At 33.6% G+C, this 19,021-nt stretch overlaps 1 long non-coding RNA gene across 2 annotated transcripts; it reads left to right on the plus strand.

Moving 5' to 3' along the window:
- Positions 1-1,099: 1,099 nt before the first annotated feature.
- On the plus strand, positions 1,100-13,090 carry LOC148615212 (uncharacterized). Of its 2 annotated transcripts, XR_015923845.1 has the most exons (4): positions 1,100-1,319; positions 4,953-5,132; positions 9,427-9,489; positions 12,644-13,090. It is a non-coding gene; the product is annotated as an uncharacterized LOC148615212 (long non-coding RNA). The 2 variants fall into 2 exon arrangements; XR_015923846.1 differs by lacking the exon at positions 9,427-9,489 and having other exon boundaries at positions 1,106-1,319.
- The last annotated feature ends 5,931 nt before the right edge of the window (positions 13,091-19,021 follow it).

Genomic DNA, 19,021 nt, shown 5'->3' on the forward strand with positions numbered 1-19,021 from the left:
CTGGATTACATTCTTTTGATTACCACTATAACCTTGATTCCCTTGATCACTCTTTCTAATCAAAGATACTTTCCTTAACTACAATACCTTTATTTATCACTAACTTATATAGTTCTATGTACATGAAATTTCTATTTAAAATTAAATATAATCTAGTTCTAATGTATGGTGTCAACGATTACCAAACGTATACTAGTGGTTGCACTGGTTAAAAAGTGCATTTTGTTGAAGGATTAAGTGAAATTTAGGCGTCAGTAGACCTAGAGAGAGGTAGCCGACCATTCACCCAATTACGTTTCAAACACCCCCATGCTGTAAACTTGTTAACAAATACTAAGCTCTCCCAACTGGGAACAATTTATCAAACCGAACCACCTTGAACATTAAGAAGAAACCGCGTAGAGATATAGGAAAAAACAGAAGCTTCTTATTTATTTTTGCTTACGTAGTGTGTGGGGGCATGATCCATCCCTTCATCTTGCCCATTTATATGACTGAAACAAACTCACTAACTGCCAATAAAAGTTCATATTATATTTCCTGCCTATGGTTATTTTTACATCAATAGGGTTAGAAAAATAGAAAATCTAGACAGCCATTAGGCTCCGGGAACCAATCAATTGAACCTTATATGTTTTTTCTTGATACCGTGACAATTATTACGGTACATCAAATCAATATGCCCTTTTAAAACTATAATATCTTTTTGCAATTATTCTAAGTTCTTTGCTCTAAGGGGAAATATTTTCTAGTATCTTAACATGTGTAAATTTACGTATACAGAATGCCTGTTATAATAAATATGCCAGACAATATAATGACTATAGTCGGGTTAATATATGGAAACGCAATATGTCATATGTCCTTGAATAATTTTCAGAGAAAATTACTTTAAGTTATTAGAGTTTTACTATATCATCAAGTAATGTGGATGGGTGTGCCATTTTCCCTCTATAACTATTATAAATTGGGCCTTATTTACTAGTTTGATTATTATAATACGTAGTTTAAGCTTTAAAAAGATTGCCTTTAATTTCATTTTAATTGTTATGAAACGTTTGACATTTTTGTATTTCTACTTTTATAATTATTATTGTATCCCGACCTTATGATGTTCATGGTAGTCATCATTAATTGACAATTTAGCACATTATTTAGATATTCTTTTTTCCCCATTTTTTGTAAGAGTAATCAAGGGAACCAAGGTTAAAGCGGTAATGAAAAGAATTTGATCCAGGCACAAAGACCAGACATGGAAAACAGACATACAAAGTAACAAAAGCAAATGAGCAACTCGGACTCCACTAAAAACTTGTACGGTAAGCGTAAAATATATGAAGTTGCAATCTTCATCAAGACTGATTAAGACGTCAGCAAACAACTAATAGTTTACTTTTATTTAATAATTGAATCTGTATTTTTTTTATGTTTCAATAGTGTGTTAAAACGTAGACCATAGCAGATTTATACTTAAGTGCACTAGCGCCTCATGTCTAACCTTTTTCAATTTTCAATTACATTTTATATGATTCTCCTATCTTATTTTTATTTTGATTTTATATATACATCAGAAAAAAGCAATTCTAAGTAGTCGATACAATTGAAATGTGGCCTATGCAAATATCTCGAAGATGGGTCAAGTTCATTTCATTGAACTTGATGTTTAAAGTCGATTATATAATGTGATAAGCGTATATAAATGATATGTGCAGTAAATATTATTATAGTTAACATATACACTAAATATCGTTTTTATAATGTCTTGATATTAAAGCTAAGAACTTAAACACATTATGGAATAATTTAGATTAAGTAACCACAATCGTATCTAGCTAAAAGAACACTGCAGACACATTAATGTGCATCTTATCTAGTCTCGCATTTCGAAACCCAGTGACAAAGCCTGTCACATTCATCTACTCGAAATTATATTGTGTTTCTCAGCTCATACACTTTGTAAAAAATTGAAACAGTTACTTCGGTTTTCTAGATAGGGTTCCAGCTACATGCAAAGGATACGTTGTCATCACATACAAAAAATATGCCGTCGTCACCATAAACATGTTGCCGTATATGACATTTTTGTTTGCAACGTGACAAACGAATTTCATCTGTCATCGATAATCCTCTACCTTGACTTGATTTTCAAAGAGAAATAAGATGAGTGTCTTGAAAATACCTGTCCGGAGCAACATAATTCAATCTCGATTTTAGTGAATAAAAATAACTGATATCCTTCCTCAGCATAAAACTCGAAAAACGCTTCACTGTATCGAAATGCAAAGACAAACGTTGCAACACTTGCGACTACATACACGAAGGACACTCGATCACTACAAGAGATGGAACCACTATTTACGCAAACGAGGACATGAACTATAAAACTGCAAATTTAATTTATTGCATAAAATGTAGCAAACGTGAAGAAATATATATTGGTCAAACAGGCGACAAGGTCATTGATCGAACGAGAGTCCATCGACAACAGGTCAGAGATCCAAATTACAGATTTTGTCCCGTCAGTGATAAATGCAGCGATGGACGATTTAAAATTTTCCAATTTTACAAACTGAAAGACAATGATAAAGATTTAAGTGAAATCAAAGAAATGATGTTTATTCGTAAATTTAAATCAAAATTGAATGGACGTTAACATTTTTCATGTCCTCTTATTTCTTTCTTTTATTTCAACATTTTTGACGTTAATATTTAACTCCCCTTATACTATTATAACGTCACTGTATGTATAACTTTACCATTAACTACGTTGTCGTCATGTTATGTCACCTGAAGATTGGCAGCAGCCATGAAAGCGCTATACATACAGCGGTACCAAAAGATGGTAAAATATACATTGAATATTTCCGATATCCTTCTTCAGCATAAAACTATTAAAGTTCAAGATCAAAACATATATTCAGAAGCTGAATCACGTACAGTGTGGGTGATTGTACGTGATTCTATTCTATTTCTATTCTAAGAGACATCAAGTTATTATGTAGCTATAGCTCAGTCTGTAGTGCTTCTTTAACATGTTTGTTGATAAATGTAATAGAAATGATCGCCGAAAAATTGATTTCCACTAGAATCTTGGTTCCCTTGATTAAAAGTATACAGTGTTGAAAAATCATAGGTTTTAATGCTATTATATTTTGAACAGTTGCTTCGATGGAGACATATTTGGAACAGTTGCTTTGACAGGGACATATTTAACACACTGTCTGTGAAAATAGAGAAGAACAAATCATTATATTGTTGAATTATTACCAAGTTGAATTATGGCCAAAAAGTTAAATCACATAAAAAAGACGATGACAAAAGTCAAGACATTCTTACACTTAGGGTCAGATATTAAATGTTCTAAAAGACATCATCAACTTTTGCAAGTTGTTTACAGGAGATTAGGAGATTCGTTCACATTAAATAAAAACTTTATTTTATGTGCAATTTACAATCGCAGTTATATTAAAAACTTTGTCGAATAAAAGACGTATTTACGATTGGAATTTGAAAGTATAACTTGGGAAGTGGAAACCACTTACCCAAAAAGCTTTAAAACGTGTAGCTGTTTTATTATATGTAACATTTGGCTTATTCAAATATCTCTGCATGACCACACAATTTTTAAAGATGTTTAAAGGAAAACATTGGTGTAATTTCATTAGAAGTTTAAATATAGTAAATCATGTATACTTTTAAGGAGGTAGACCTAAGGTAAGGGACACAACTCTTACGAATCATTGTGATGTATATATTCAGCATTTAACATGAATTTCATGTAAGCACCAGCGTAACTTGGTTTAATTTCATTCTGTTTCAAATGAAGGCCTGATAATGTGAACTTCTTGATGGCCCTTACCCTAGGTCTACCTCCTTGAAAAGGAAAACAATCTGCGTCATATCACTCAAAAAGGAGATAATTGAACATTAACAAAAATGTTTTTAGTGTTAAACTCCATTTGAAGCGGGGGGGGGGGGATTCTCTTTGTGGGCTTGCTCAATGTGTTTTCATTTAATAGTTACACATTTTTTAATGGTGGATTTCTGTTACAGTGTTTTTGTACCTATTTTTGTTCTTATATTTATGTTATCGTTGGTTGTATTATAGTTAAGTTGCCGACCACGAAGTGGTGGTGAGTTATTGTTTTCACTGAGTTTCCTCTTCTCATCATTATTATTTTAATTCTTCTGTCATAGAAATTCTTGGAAGTGTCCGCCGATTGAGATGAAACTTCTCGTGAAGTTGGAACTACTCTTCGAAGGATACAGAACTTCAAAAGAAAAATTCCAGTGTCCGCCATTTTTCAAAATGACCATCGGACTGAACGTACCAATTTTTACACCGGAAATTTGAAACTCGTTTATCTCGAAAACTGCTAATCAGAATTTGACGAAACTTGGCATGCATATTAGGCTTAAAAGTTCAAACAAAATTGTTTTAAATATTGCTTGCGTCTCGGCCGCCATTTGCAAAATGGTTGTCACTGCGGTCGAAAATTTAAAAAAAATTGTCCGATTTTAATGAAAAATAGTATCTATGTTCTATACGCCGCCCCAATTAACAATATGTAGTTCAATATATGATATATTTCTTAAAAAAATAGATCCGGAAAAGGGAGGCGACTTCTACACGTTTCGTAAAAAAGTAAATTTTAGTTTTGATTGTTTTAGTTGTTTTTTTTTTTCTTTTTCTTCGCCTTTATAAAGTTTATCATTATAAGTATATGGTGCATTTATGACATATATAAAACATAAAAGCTGTAACTTTCATTTTTGTAGATATATTGCACACATATTTATGTCCGAAATAGGTACCGAGATGAACAATGAACTGAGTGTGTAAAAATTCTCAGATCTACGAAGTAGAACGTATACTATTGTAACAAATTCATATTTATCTCTAAATGCAGATTCTATAAAATGATATTTAACTCAACTTTGTTTTTTTTTAGATTTTAGAATTCCTTGAAGTCACCATTATATGTAAATCTACCTGTTAACTTCCTTTGAAGACCGAGTTATATATGGCCAGACATTCCATGGAGAAATGTTTTATAACGACCGGATTCATATTATCTTGTTTATTATATCCCTAGATGTGTCACACATTTGAGACTCGCAATCATATCAAGGTAAAAAGATTTTAGCGGAAGTCACCCGGTTTTAGGGCATATCGCATTCGTGCCATTTCGGATGTTGAAAGTAAGCCAAAAAGCAATGACAGAGAAATATTTGACGATTAGCGACTTTGAAGACTTCAGTCTTTGATTTTAAAAAGCCAACCCGAAAAAGAGTCCCCTTTCAGACGCGGCTGTGATTTGAACCAGTATAATAGGGAATAATAGTCAGAAAGGTGCATTGATATTTCATTGTGCTGGCTCGGGTTTTGGATTTCAAATTAGAACAGTTTATGTGATCCGCATAACTTAAAATGTCTGTAAGTCAGTAAAAACGATTCAGATATGTGTTACATTGTAATGTTCGTCCCTTCTTATATTTTATTTGTTTTATAAACAATATAGGATTTACCATTTTAAGAAAACCTAATCAAATTTCCAATGAAGGTTTTTTAGCATCTTTGTGTTAAGTACATATTTAAAGTAATCACAGGATTTTAAAAGCTATTTTGAACAGAAATATGTCGGCAGCGTTCAAAATAATGACATTAAATTAAGGTTTCCCTTTTTGTCGATGCGATCGTAAATAAATTCGAAAACATTATGCTAAAAACATTTGCACTTTAGTCCATTGCATTGTCTCGAAGGTACTGGTACTGGTACTGGTATCATAAGCAGCTTTATTTTAGCTTGTTATTACATCTACAAATGTTTGGATCAATGTTAGATTTAGTAAATTTTGCGCCACTCCTCGCCGATTTGTTTTTATATTCAAGCGAGACGAATTTCGTAAAGAATAAAAATATAAAAGATGCTAAATCCTTTAATTTTACATCCATTTACAGTTCTTGAACGGTATAAACTTCCCACTTTATTACCATTTACTATCCCTAATTTCCCAGCCTCCATTGCCATAATCCCAATTCCCCTTTGAAAAATCCCCATTCCACTTAAAAAATCCCCATTTCCCCATTGAATCCCCATCGCATTTTTCTTATCGAATATTTATATTATCAAATTCATTTTTTTTTAATTTCAAATTCTCAAAAACTTAACTGCTATATTATAGATAAGTTTAATAGATAACTGTTTTCAAATCAATTAAAATTTTAAAAACAAATTTCTCAATTTTCCCCATTCAAAGCTCCATCCCCCATACAATATCCCCATCCTCCATCCTCCATTTCCCCCCTCCCCCAACAACGAAAGTATTGGAAGTTTTCCCCTTACAAATACTGTTTTTAATGATATATTGTCGATTAACCAACCACCTTCTTGCAAATGGGTACCTTCAATATATCCACTAGAGCTCGAGATAAAGGAAACTACAGAAACACCTTGTACTGCATCTTTTTTTGGACCTATATCTGAAATTTGTGAACAGTGGTCATCTCAGCACTAAGATTTATGATAAAAAAAGAAGACTCTATTTTTAATTTTACAAAATTTTCCTTATTTTTGCTGCAATATACCTTCATCGCCTGCATATGGTGTTTATATTTCAAAATTGATTCGCTAAGCCAGAGAAAGAACTAATTACTCTGATTTCCTTGAACGCCATAAATATCTACGTAATAGACTACTAAATCATGGGGTATGAGGAAATGCGTCTCAAAAGGTCAAATTAATTTTTAGAAATCAGTCCTTGGTTTCTCAGTTTCTTCTAAAATATTGAGTAATGATTGTTTTTTGTAAGAGTATTCAAGGAAACCAAGGTTATAGCGGTAATCAAAAGAATGTAATCCAGGGAAAACAGACATACACAATAAAGGACATAAAGTAACTAAAATCATACATACAAAGTAACACAAGCAAATGAACAACTCGGACTCCACAAAGAACTGGGAGCATGGGCAAGGTGTACCGGTAGGGTAAGCGTCCTTTGCTTTTCTAGGAACACCCACCGAGTTACTCATAAAAAGTCAAGTCCGGGGTAGACGAAAGAGGAAAGGAAAACTATGACACGTTGAACAAATCAGTTTCCATGGCGCGGATGGATACACCGTAACGATCCACAAGTCCATGATGACGTTACGACAACTGTGCAGTCGAACTGAGTAGTGTTTACCTTTTTATACTCTTCTGCTCTACTAAAGTTTGACGGCGGTCTATTGATTGAAAAGCACGAAGCAATTTATGAATCTAATGTACTTTTGGGGGTTTTCTACCTTTGTCTTCAAATCTTAACATGGAATTTATGAGAATTATGCTGCGTGATTACTATGATTATGAAGCATGTGATTTTCTAGAATAATTTCCCAAGGAAATAAAAACTATTTTTTTAAAGGAGATACAGAAAGGAGAGGTTCTCTGTCCGTTTTATAGCAATCCTTTAATCATGGCATTGCAATATCTCAATTGAACTAAGAATCTATAGAGCTTCGAGTTACTCTTGATTTGAGCAGTCAGTTTTGAAATTCCGAGAACGTTTTCATTCATAAAAAAAATTTAGTAAGGAGAGCAAGTTTCTCTAAAATACCCAATGCTGATGCTCTGGTTAATTTTATCAAATCAAAACGTCAAGGGTGTTTTATATTTAAACGGAAATTAAGACGAGCATATCGACAAATTTTGATAGATCCAAGAGGCATTAAATTGGTCGCTTATGTTAATAATCATAAATTGTATTCTTTCATAGGGCTTTAACTATGGAACTTTGTTCGGCAGCGCAGATTTGCCCACGAGTGACGAATGCGTTAGCTTATAAATACAGGACACTAGATTTTGATTTTATTGATTGTCTAGAGTATTTTGCAAGAACTGAGATTCCTCAGAGGGCTTTCATAGCGTTTGCAGAGCTCAAATATGTTTTTGTAGGTTGTGGAATAGAGGAATCTGTGCATAAAGCTGTTCCTCCTAGCACGCGTGTGGAACTTCTAGGCATTATTTGTGATATGACATATTTAACATTGAAATTCTAACTGATAAATTCAAAGTTATTTCTGATATACATCAGTAGATATTGAAAATAAAGGGATAAGGTCAGAAAAACTCAATATTTGGTAGATAAATTATTTTTTTTTGCAATTTTGCGACCAAGAAGAATTTTTATGTTCAGAATTTTTAATTGGCTCAGGGAGGTATTTGACAAGAAGTTTTTATCAAAATTCAAAAGGAAGTCAAGAAAGATTTGGTTTCGATGATGGCTTTAAAAGATTGGTCTATGCCAGATATCATATTTTTCTCCGCTTCCTGTGTGAGTGGGTTTGGAGGTTGGTTTCGAGAAAAGTTTTTTCATAAACAATTCCTAGAGTTTATTCTAAATCAGTCTTTACACATTAGTACTTTAGAACTTTTAGCTTTTTCCATATATCTTAAACTTTTGGGTGCAGATTAAAAACGCAAGCAGTTAAAAGTACTATATGACAATCAAGTGTCGGTTCAAGTTTTAAACTTTGGTAGATCAAGAGACATATTTTTGCCTGAAAGAAATTTGTTTTTACTCTGCTGTCTATGAGTTCGAGATTAGGGGCGTACATTTGGCTGGAAATTCTAATCGAAATGCGGATTCCTTAACTAGATGGCATTTAGGATCAAACCATGCAATTTTGTTTTATAAAATAGCTAAGGGCCAAGTTGACATGCGATTTGTTTCAGTTTAAACATATTTTATTTGTTCAAAACAAAATGGATCGGACACAAGTAAATCATACTTATGAAGTCCTTTCCGCAATACAATATTAACAATGAAACATTGGTACATATGAGCATGCAAGTAATTATTTATATCATTAAACATATAACAGTTCTTCTGAGAAGTTAGCTACAAAAGTTAGCTAGAAGAAATGATTTATACAGATTTGACGGTGTTGATGAGCATAGCCCATCTAAGACATGTTCGCTAGTAGTACATTAGACTCTTATGAATCTTTTAGACCGCTTTATGAGAGCGAAAAACGTGACTAAACACACTCTTGTTTTCAGCTAAAGATAACTCTTGATTCCCAAAAACTAATAAATTAGTATCAAACGGGATGTTGTTAGGTAGACAAGCGAGATCATTGATAAGTAATGCCCTGTATTCCTTGTACAAAGGACATTAAAAAATAGTGTTGGGCATTTTCAATTAAATATCCACAGCGACAAGCCGGATCTGAGATAATATTAGCTTTACTTAAATCATTGTTTAAAAATGAGGCAGAACATCTTAGTTGTGTAAGTATAATATTAAGTTTTCTTGGACCAAATGAGAAGTATTCTGGAATTTCAGTTTTGACAGTTCTTCTTTTTAATGTCATTTTAAAGTGTCCAATTGATTTTGAGTGACGTATTGAGAGGTCAAGAGTATTCCATTCTTTAATTGTTGCAGGTATGAATGAATCCATAGCTGAAGACAATCTACAAAAAGGTACAATGATATCTTCCCCAGGGGGTACGTTGTTATACTTCGTATATTAGGAGGTAAAAGATTACAAAGATAGTTAGGAGCGTTATTATTTTTCATATTAAAAAGCGTTTGCAGTCTTCTTTTCTTTCTTCTTTCTGCTAATGTTTCCCACCCAACATCTTTATAGATTAATTGTTTTTTTGTAAAAATTGGCAAACCAATTAATATTCTTGCACATTCTAATTGTAATTGTTCAAATTTATTAGAATTACCAACACTACAGTTATCCCAAACTTCAGTTGCATATTCAAAACTAGGTCTAATAAAAACCAGATACAACTTTTCCAAGGTTTTCCTACCTAATTGATATTTTAATTTACGTAGCACATTTAAGTGTTTGGATATGCTTACTATTGTATTGTCAATGTGCTTCTGCCATTTTGCATCATTAGAAAAGGTAATACCCAAGTGCTTATGGGTGTTTGTAATTATAATATTTTTTTCCATTTAATTCAAAATGGAGGGTAGGTAATGCATTATTGGAAAATATCATAATTTCTGTTTTATCAGGATTGAAGGACATTTGCCATTTTTTGGACAATTCATCCAGATTTGCCAGATCTTGATGAATTACAGGTTTACTATGTTCATGATTTTGACTGGAAAAGCTGAATGAAGTGTCATCGGCAAATAATCTACACAGTGAAGTAAGTGTTTCTGCTATATCGTTGATATATATTATAAAGAGCAAAGGGCCAAGTACAGATCCACCCGCCTGAATATTGCAGATGGAAGACGAAGATTGGTTTATTAATACCTTTTGGTTTCTCTTAGAGTATAACTTTTGAACCAGTTGAATAATGAACCCTTTATCCCATAGGCTTTCAGTTTAAGTAGTAATCCTTCATGCCCTACTTTGTCAAACGCTTTCGAAAAATCACAGAAAACAAAACAATTTATTTCTCTATTTTCAAATGAATTCAATATGCAATTGTACATTTCTAATAACTGGTGAACTGTGGAATATTTTGGAAGGAAGCCTGGCTGGTGTTTATAAATTAAGTTATTATTGTACAAATGATTATATACATGTTTGAAAATAATTCTTTCCATAACCTTTCCTACACAGCTTATCAACGAAATCGGCCTATAGTTTGAGGGCAATGACTGGTCCCCCTTCTTCTGCTGTTTGTACTTTGTTATATCATTGTCTTTGTTTGTAAGGAGGGAGCGTTTCCGTAATCGGTCTCTTTTCCTTATTTCTCGCCTTAGCTCACTATTAAACCAGGGTTTATCGTTTTTTCTAATAATTACATATTTAGTGGGTATGGAGTCTCGGGCAATTTGTAAAAATTTATCGGTAAAAATGGCACATGCGTCATCAACATCTATGCTGTCAGGAAGTAGTGTTGCCCAGTCAAGTTCGTCTAGTTTAAATTCAGGTAACTTATTAGATGACGCTGAACGATACCTGCTAAATATTAATGAGTGATGTCAAAGGTGTGAGGGAGCGAAGGTGGACTCAAAACCTTGAATTGGGAAGATGGAGATACTGACAATGTGTTTAAAAAAGAAACACAAATAGGTCTACTTTATCAGCCTTTGCTAACAGTACAAGAAAGGACTTGGTGGTTCACTGGAAAGCCTTTTTGTTGTTTTGTATGCATTTTAAACTAGTGGATCTGCCAGATAGTTTTGAAACTATTTATATTTTTATTCAGTTTCGCAGTAGGTCTATCAAGTCTGTAAATTCCATCAAAAATTATGATCGCTTCATTTGTACCTTTTCTATCTTTAGATGATTTTCAGATTAGGCTATTGTTTGATGGAATAGCTATTGATAATGCTCATTTACCGCGGCGTGCTCATCCTATCACGCTTGCAATTTTACATGAGTTCAGACAATATCTTGGTTTTGAGAGTTCGGCCGTTCGATGATTCAATTTGGTGTTTGTTTCTTTTTGTCTTCTTTTTGATGGCTAGAAAGTCAATTTTAATGCTGATTAGTTCTTCTACTTTTTATTCACGCAAACAGCTTGCTAGAAAGGATGTTAAGCTAGCTTGAAGGGAATTTATTTGTGGTCACATTTAAGTGGTCAAAATCTATTCAGTTTTGCTCAACGTTTATTCAGAATTCCAGTGGTGCGACATAAATGTTCTGATTTATGCTCGGTGTTCGCATTTGAGAATATGTGCCGATTGATATCAGCTCCCAAAGACGCAAAAGTTTTTTGTATATTTGTCTCATGGAGTTTAACTACCGATTTCCTACCCGATATTTCAGCGCAAATTGAAATTTTGGATTTCTCGCATAGGGCAAAATAACAAAAACTTTTATAGCCTTAGTTTTAGAGGCGACATTTAATTTTCAATCTCGTGTTCCATCTGAAATGGTAAAAGTACATGAAGACTTTACGGGGATGCTTATCTTGTTTGTTTCGAGTTTCAGTTTTTTCGTTAAGTAACGCCAGAATAACGGACTTAAAACAAAGAAGTAATTCAGGAGTGTTTAATTAAGACAAATATTCTCATATCATTTTGCATGTAGAAAATTAATGATATTCAAGTTTCTGATTAATTCTTCGTCATTTTTATTTTGCTTTCTTCAGTTCTTCCGAAACCAGTAGATTTTGGATTAACAAATAAGTTATGCCGAAACTTTGATGTTGGATTTATAAAATCTTACAAAAGATTTTTGAAGCATGGGTAGCCCATACGTTCTTTTTTGCGAGAAGAGACGGGGGTTGCATCTTAGTTATGAAGGTACAAAGCGGCATAGATGGTGCTTAATCAATGCAGTAAGGCATCTTAAATAACGTTGTTAGCAGATTCATTTGTACTAATAGGACGTTTACCCTACCGGTGCACCTGGTCCATGCTCCCAGTTTTTAGTGGAGTGCGAGTTGCTCAATTGCTTTTGTTACTTTGTATGTATGATTTTATTTACTTCATGTTCTTTGTTGTGCATGTATGTTTTCCATGTCTGGTCTTTGTCCCTGGATTACATTCTTTTGATTACTCCTATAACCTTGGTTCCCTTGATCACTCTTTCTATAGCTTGTGTTTTTTTAAAGTATTATTTGACAAAATGTATATTGTGCTGGTAATTTTCAATAAACATGCATGTAGATTTTTGTTGTTTTTTAAATTATGAATTTGTTACTTATATAATATTTTTTGTTATACTTTCTCGTTCTAGATTTTTCTTGTACTACTACAACGGATAATTTCATCCATTAGAAGTATTTACTCTTATCGAAGAAGTCCGTATCGAAGAGTTCGGGCTATTAAGAGAACTGATCATCTCTTGGAGCAAGATCACGAGAGTCAGCTCTGAGAGTACTTTATCTCCTGATGGTTGCCGAGTATTACATGCTTTTAGAAGAATGAGTTCATTCTTCCTAAGCTTCTACTTTTTTCTTCAGGATTTTTCTTTTCAATTTCTTCATTTTTTCCTTCTTTAAATAAGTGTGCAATCTTAATTACATGCATGTATATGCGTGTTTAATTTTATTACAAATAAATTAATGACCCTGTAATACAATAAAATACTATAAGTACAGAGGAAAGAAAGATAACTCCATTTTAAATAAAGAACATATTCTGTCAAGCTGTACAATATTGTTAGAATAAAAAATAAATTATGTTTTCTGTTATTTGTCTGTCTCTAAGACTCAATATATTTGCGTCTACATGTATGAATTATAATTATTCATGATTGACATAAATCTCATACTAATATAACTGTGTAAATACTGACATGATATTCTGTACAGATTTCTTATACTCTATAAATTGTATGCAATATGTAAGATTTAAAATAATTGCAAAACATTGGTTTGCCATACATTGCCACATATTGTATGTTAACACAAAAATAATTAAAAAAAAATACAAATTGATGCTTACCTCTCAAATAGATGAAAAAATAAATTCCGTATAAATCATGTTGTCGTCGCAAGACCAAAGTGACCATTCATGTTCAAATCCCTTACCCACGAATTCAAGAGAACGTAAGTTAACCGACAAAGGACTATGGTGTAAAATAGACACTCTTCGTTCGAACTTTTGTAAGTCGATTTCTGCATGGAGAACATGGATTATGAAAACAGAGGTATTTATAAGGGACTCAAATGATTCACATGTTATTTGCGACAACGGAGATGTATTGCTTGAACACATGGATGAAATAAATAGTATTTATAAACAATTGACACACATGTTAAAAGTTGAATGCAAAACAAATGAACATAAAGAGTGTCTTCTGCGTCTTAGACTAGTATTCCGATCAATAGTGATCCCACGTTCCACTACGACTATTCAAATCAGTAGTGTTTCTCGTCATACTGAGACCAGTATCCCGATCAAGAGTCAAACATGTCCCATCGAGACAATTTCGCATTCAAGTCACTAGGATAGAAATGTAAGTCAAGAAAGTCAAGGTCATTCCGCACCTAGCGTTAGTCGTAAGGTCACTCAGATACATACAAACCGTACCGAATTCGTCAGCTGTTACTTTAAATCCATCAACCCCAACGTTTGTACCAAAAAATGTAGTGATGGGAAATGACTCAGGACAATATCTTCACGTTGAGAATCTAACTAATCGAAAATGGTCAGTTCTGATATACCCTCAAATAAACCCGGTTTTATAAATGAAATGAGTCGACACAATAGACACTATTGAAATATGAGTGCGTATCAGTATAATATTATATGCCTCCAAGGCAATTTTGAGTCGCCGATATAGGATTTGATCCTCAGTAGCGACGATACTTGAAGAGGTTTCACTCGAAAGTCATGCGACTACTGAGTATTATAACTATCTGATGTCGATCAAAAGGACATCCAGTACTTCCACCGCGAAAGAGATCTGGCGGATGAATATTAAAATGTATCAAATTAATTATTTCCTTTAAATACACTGCCCGTTTTTAGAGTATACGATTCAAATTACATATTTTCTATAAATGATTGTCAAAGAAATAATCAAATACATATACAGAAGTTTGAACTATATTTTATCAATGCCTTTGATATCCATATATGGTCTCCACGTGATTACATTTAAACATAAAATAGGTTGTCAAGGTTACATATTGAGAAACAAAATAAAAATTTTTTTTAAAAAAATGGAAACGAAATTGAAATGAAATTTTGATTCATCAGTATTGTGTGGATGTGTGGTTTTAATAGTGGTGAAAGCGCTGATCCCGTTAATAAATAAATCTTTTTGGATAAACAAAAGAACAAATTGACATGATCGTCGTCTTTAAAGTTTGTAAAAGACTTATACATATCTCGTAACTTCCGAGGCTCAGCGCTATCGACGCTTTGATTACTCTTATGAGCATCTCATGACATGACCAGGATATTCTTTAAATAAACTTTATTATGAGGAGTACTCTTTTTTTTTAAACACCACTTTATACCAATAGAAGTCACAAGAATTTCGGACACTCTCGAAAACCAGTCCCGGTATTATAAAAGACACAGTTAAGATCATCAAAAGATCCTATGATATGATTTGGCGGTTTTTGTGTTTTATTCTGGTGTTACAAGTACTATCAAGATTATCCATTCAATGATATCTAATTGTTGATTGTGTCTATACGTGACATTTCTTCCTTATTGTTAAAAAAAAACAGGAAATGGCACTTGCATTAACAGGAATGAACAGAAATTCCACTACAATTTTGTATAATTGTTAAAAAAACTTCCTGATACAAGGAGTGAAGTTGTTGTTCACCATCATAAACTGATTATAGAATGTATAATGTGATTTTAATCAATAAATCAATGCTTTACTTTTGCAAATACTTTTATTGAAAAGGTTGTTGATAGATAGTTGGTTTTTAACGCAGCAATATTTCAGCCGGGCGACGAACATAAAATGGGTGATGAAATGAAAAATGGGATAGAACACAAGGATATTGGGATCGACCTGTTTCGATTTGGCACTGGAAATTGGGAGAGAGGTAGGGTCGGGCAAATCCCCTCCTGCAACAGAGCGCAAAGGTTCCTACTCCTATAGAATACCACTAAGTACGTAGCATCTTTCCCACCCCGTTGCACCTCTATGGTTTCCGGTCGGATTTTCCGTATTACGGCCTGACGACCCGAGCATGTAGCATGCCAGGGTTATCCCATTCAATCACCTAGGGCACACAACCCTCTGTGAGCAGAGCCCGTGGTCTCTGGCCAGCGTTCCGAGTTACCCTCTACGACAAGATCAGCACTGCTGCGGGGCTATTCTTTTGACACCCGGACCCGAACCGCGCTTTATTGAAAAGATTGATAATGAAATGATACGCATTTTCCACATGTTGCGATTTTTCCTCTCTTTAACACGGAAACTAGCTTTTTTCGTCGATCTTCATTGCCAAAAAAAGGTTCGCGGTTTATGCGCGGAATACATGGAAGAATACGGTATTCATTCTACGGTTTGTTTGCCGCAAAAATCTGATTACGCTTTAAAAACCTAACCCAGTTTGTGAAGAAAACCGTGAAATTGTCCACACGCGAAAAAAAAAAACAAAAAACAAAAAAAAAAAACCACTTAAACTGTATAAAGCGCAAAATGGGATAGAATCTGGTTAAACGATGTTTTGGATCAGATTATCTATAAAGTCAGCCTTAAAAGAGTGACAATAATTCACTGAGTAGCGGAGCACATTTTTTTCCCATTGGAATGCCGACCGTTTGATGGAAAACGAGTCCACTACACTGGACAAGAATGTTATCGACAGAAAATTCAATCATTGTTTGACAACATCTTCGGTATATTTGAAAGAAAATTTGGAATAGAATGGAGAATCCCTACCAAGTAGTACATATTTGTATCTAGCTGTACCTTCTTTATTTGAGTAACAATGATGTATGATAATTTTGAGTCGGGATTTCAACTGAGTAAGGGAAGTCTGTATAATGGTCAGATAGACTGAGAAAAACTGGAGTGTCACAAATCAGAATTCGAGGCTCACTTATTTATTCATTACGTGAAGCATACAGACGGGATTGGCTGTCCGAAAATTAGAATTATAATATTGTAAATGTTCAAAATAACTTTCCCACCATGTCAAAATATGACAACAGAAGTAAGGATACTTTCTTATACCAATCAATTCAATGCACAAACCACTTACTACAACTGCTCTGTATGTATATGTTTACACCGCAAAAAAAGTAAGTTAATAACAATTTATATACAGTAAATAGCAAATTGATAATCTAGATTGTACCCCCTGTCTATAAACGTCTTAATCAGAACACTTCTCTTAATTTTCTAATATTCTTGATCCGCCCCTGCGCGCCCTGGGCAATGATGTTTCCTTTGAACTAATATTTTATAACAACTATGTAACCATTGTGTCCTGTTCATACGGCTACGAAAACTTGAGTGTTTATGAGAGGTAAAACATTCTAAGAAGTTGTATTGCGTCTGAACTTCCTTAACGACAGTTTTTTCGTTTCAATTTTTACAAGAAATCTTGTTTGATTTTATCAACTCGTTTAGTATGATCCATTCAGAGCAGCGGCGGATCCAGAGGGGGGGAAGGGGTTGGTACCCAACCTTTTTATAGGATAAATTTGTCATTTTCATGTGGAAAATTGACAAAAAATGGTAATTAATGTCCTAGCACACACCCTTTTTTGAGGAACCCCGGCTGGCACCCCTCCTTTTCAAAGTGTGGATCCGCCACTGCAGAGGATATTGCATTACAACCATCAGTCTGGCGCGCACAGTTAAACATCATATTACCATATGACATAGATATTGTGACAACATGCATGTGTGCACACGCTTCCACGTTCAAAGTTTGCATCCAGGTTCACATTTCACGGTTTATTTATTGTCAAATTTATTACGAAATCCAACCTTTTCATTTTTTTTTTAGTTTTTATTTGAGAATTTGATTCAAAGTTAAATAATTAACGTTTTATTTGAAGTCCATGCATATGAAAACAAATGCAAAAGAAATATCTCAAAATCTAAAGTCTTTTCTTTAAAACTTAAGGAAGACTCGATATTTTACATGTGTCTTTGTTCATGAAACAGCCTGGAAACTAGACAAATTGTCCGGAAACGATTCCGCGTTATACAATTTTAGTACATATGTGAAAATTTGGAACTTCATACTCAATGTGCAAAGCTCATGTTGCAAAGCGAATCTAAAATGTTGAGTGTATTTTTATTTGTTATTCAGTACATAATACTTAGATATACATTGTAATATTTCACGGTGTCTTATTATCTCATAATTGAAAATGCACTGAAATGCAACCAAGTGTAGGGGCATTTTTATTCAGCGATTGAATAGTAAACATTTGTCGGAAAAAGTTCTCATTTTTGAAATTCTATACATGTGATCTTAACATGTTACTTGTTTTCCGATGCCTACAATGAACGATTTCACTTAAATTACTTATCAAAGTGTATTGGGGTCGATTGATCTTTGACCCCTTCTCTAATTAATGTAAAATAGCAGAAAATTTCACCACTTTTCAAATAGAAAAGAATGATATTCAAAAACTACATTGATTTATCTTTTCATTGAAATATACTTTATACACTTTAGGACCATTAAAGTTCGAAAAATCCTTAGCTGTCCGCTGCATTAATTCTATTACTTAGCCACTTTGGCTAGTGTCAAAGGATTTATTTTATTGTGGCTAGAAGATGTAATTTTTGGTGGGTAGTCAATCTGGTACTTAGACCTCGAATCTGAAAAGAACAGAAACTGTATGGTGAAATATACTACTTATATTAAAAGTCAAATAATGGCACGAACACTCATAATAACCAACATCTCTTGTTAGTGCACAGGTACAGTTCCCTACCGTTTTTAGCTTTCCAGAATGTTTCAGTCCCCTGACGTATTTTTTTTCAAAACGTTTCAGTCCCCTACTGTATTGTTTTATTCAAGACGTTTCACTTCCCCACCATATTGTTTTTTTTTTGTTTTTTTTGTTTTTTCAAATGTTTCAGTCCACTGCATTATTGGTTTTCCAGATAATCTATTTACTGCCTCCCTCCATACTGACAATAAATCTAGTTTCTGCTTTCTTCCACTACTGACAAATAATCTTTTTACTGCCTCCCTCCAAACTGTCAATTAATCTAGTTACTGCCTATCTCCATTACTGACAATTAATCTGATTTCTGCCTTCTTCTGTACTGACAACTAATCTAGTTACAGCCTCCCTCCATACTGACAATTATTCTAGTTATCGCTTTCACACATACTGACAACTTATCTGGTTTCTGCCTTTCTCCATTACTGACAACCATATAATTACTATCCTTCCTCCAAACTGACAATTAATTTATTATTATCTCCCGCCATTACTGACAATTAACCTAAATTCTGCCTCTCTCAATACTGACAATTTATTCAATTACTAAAATATTGCCAACCCTCCATACCGACAACTAATCCTGTTAGCGGTTTCACCAATACTGACAAAGAATCTAGTCACCGCCTTTCTCTATTTCTAACAACCACCTAGTTACTGCCTTTATACTGACAATTAATCTAGTAACTGCCTCAATCGATTGCTGACAATCATCCAGTTA

Source organism: Perna viridis, chromosome 6, assembly GCF_037379345.1.
Source record: "Perna viridis isolate PV_CMFRI_1.1 ecotype Kerala chromosome 6, ASM3737934v1, whole genome shotgun sequence".
Lineage (NCBI taxonomy): Eukaryota > Metazoa > Mollusca > Bivalvia > Mytilida > Mytilidae > Perna > Perna viridis.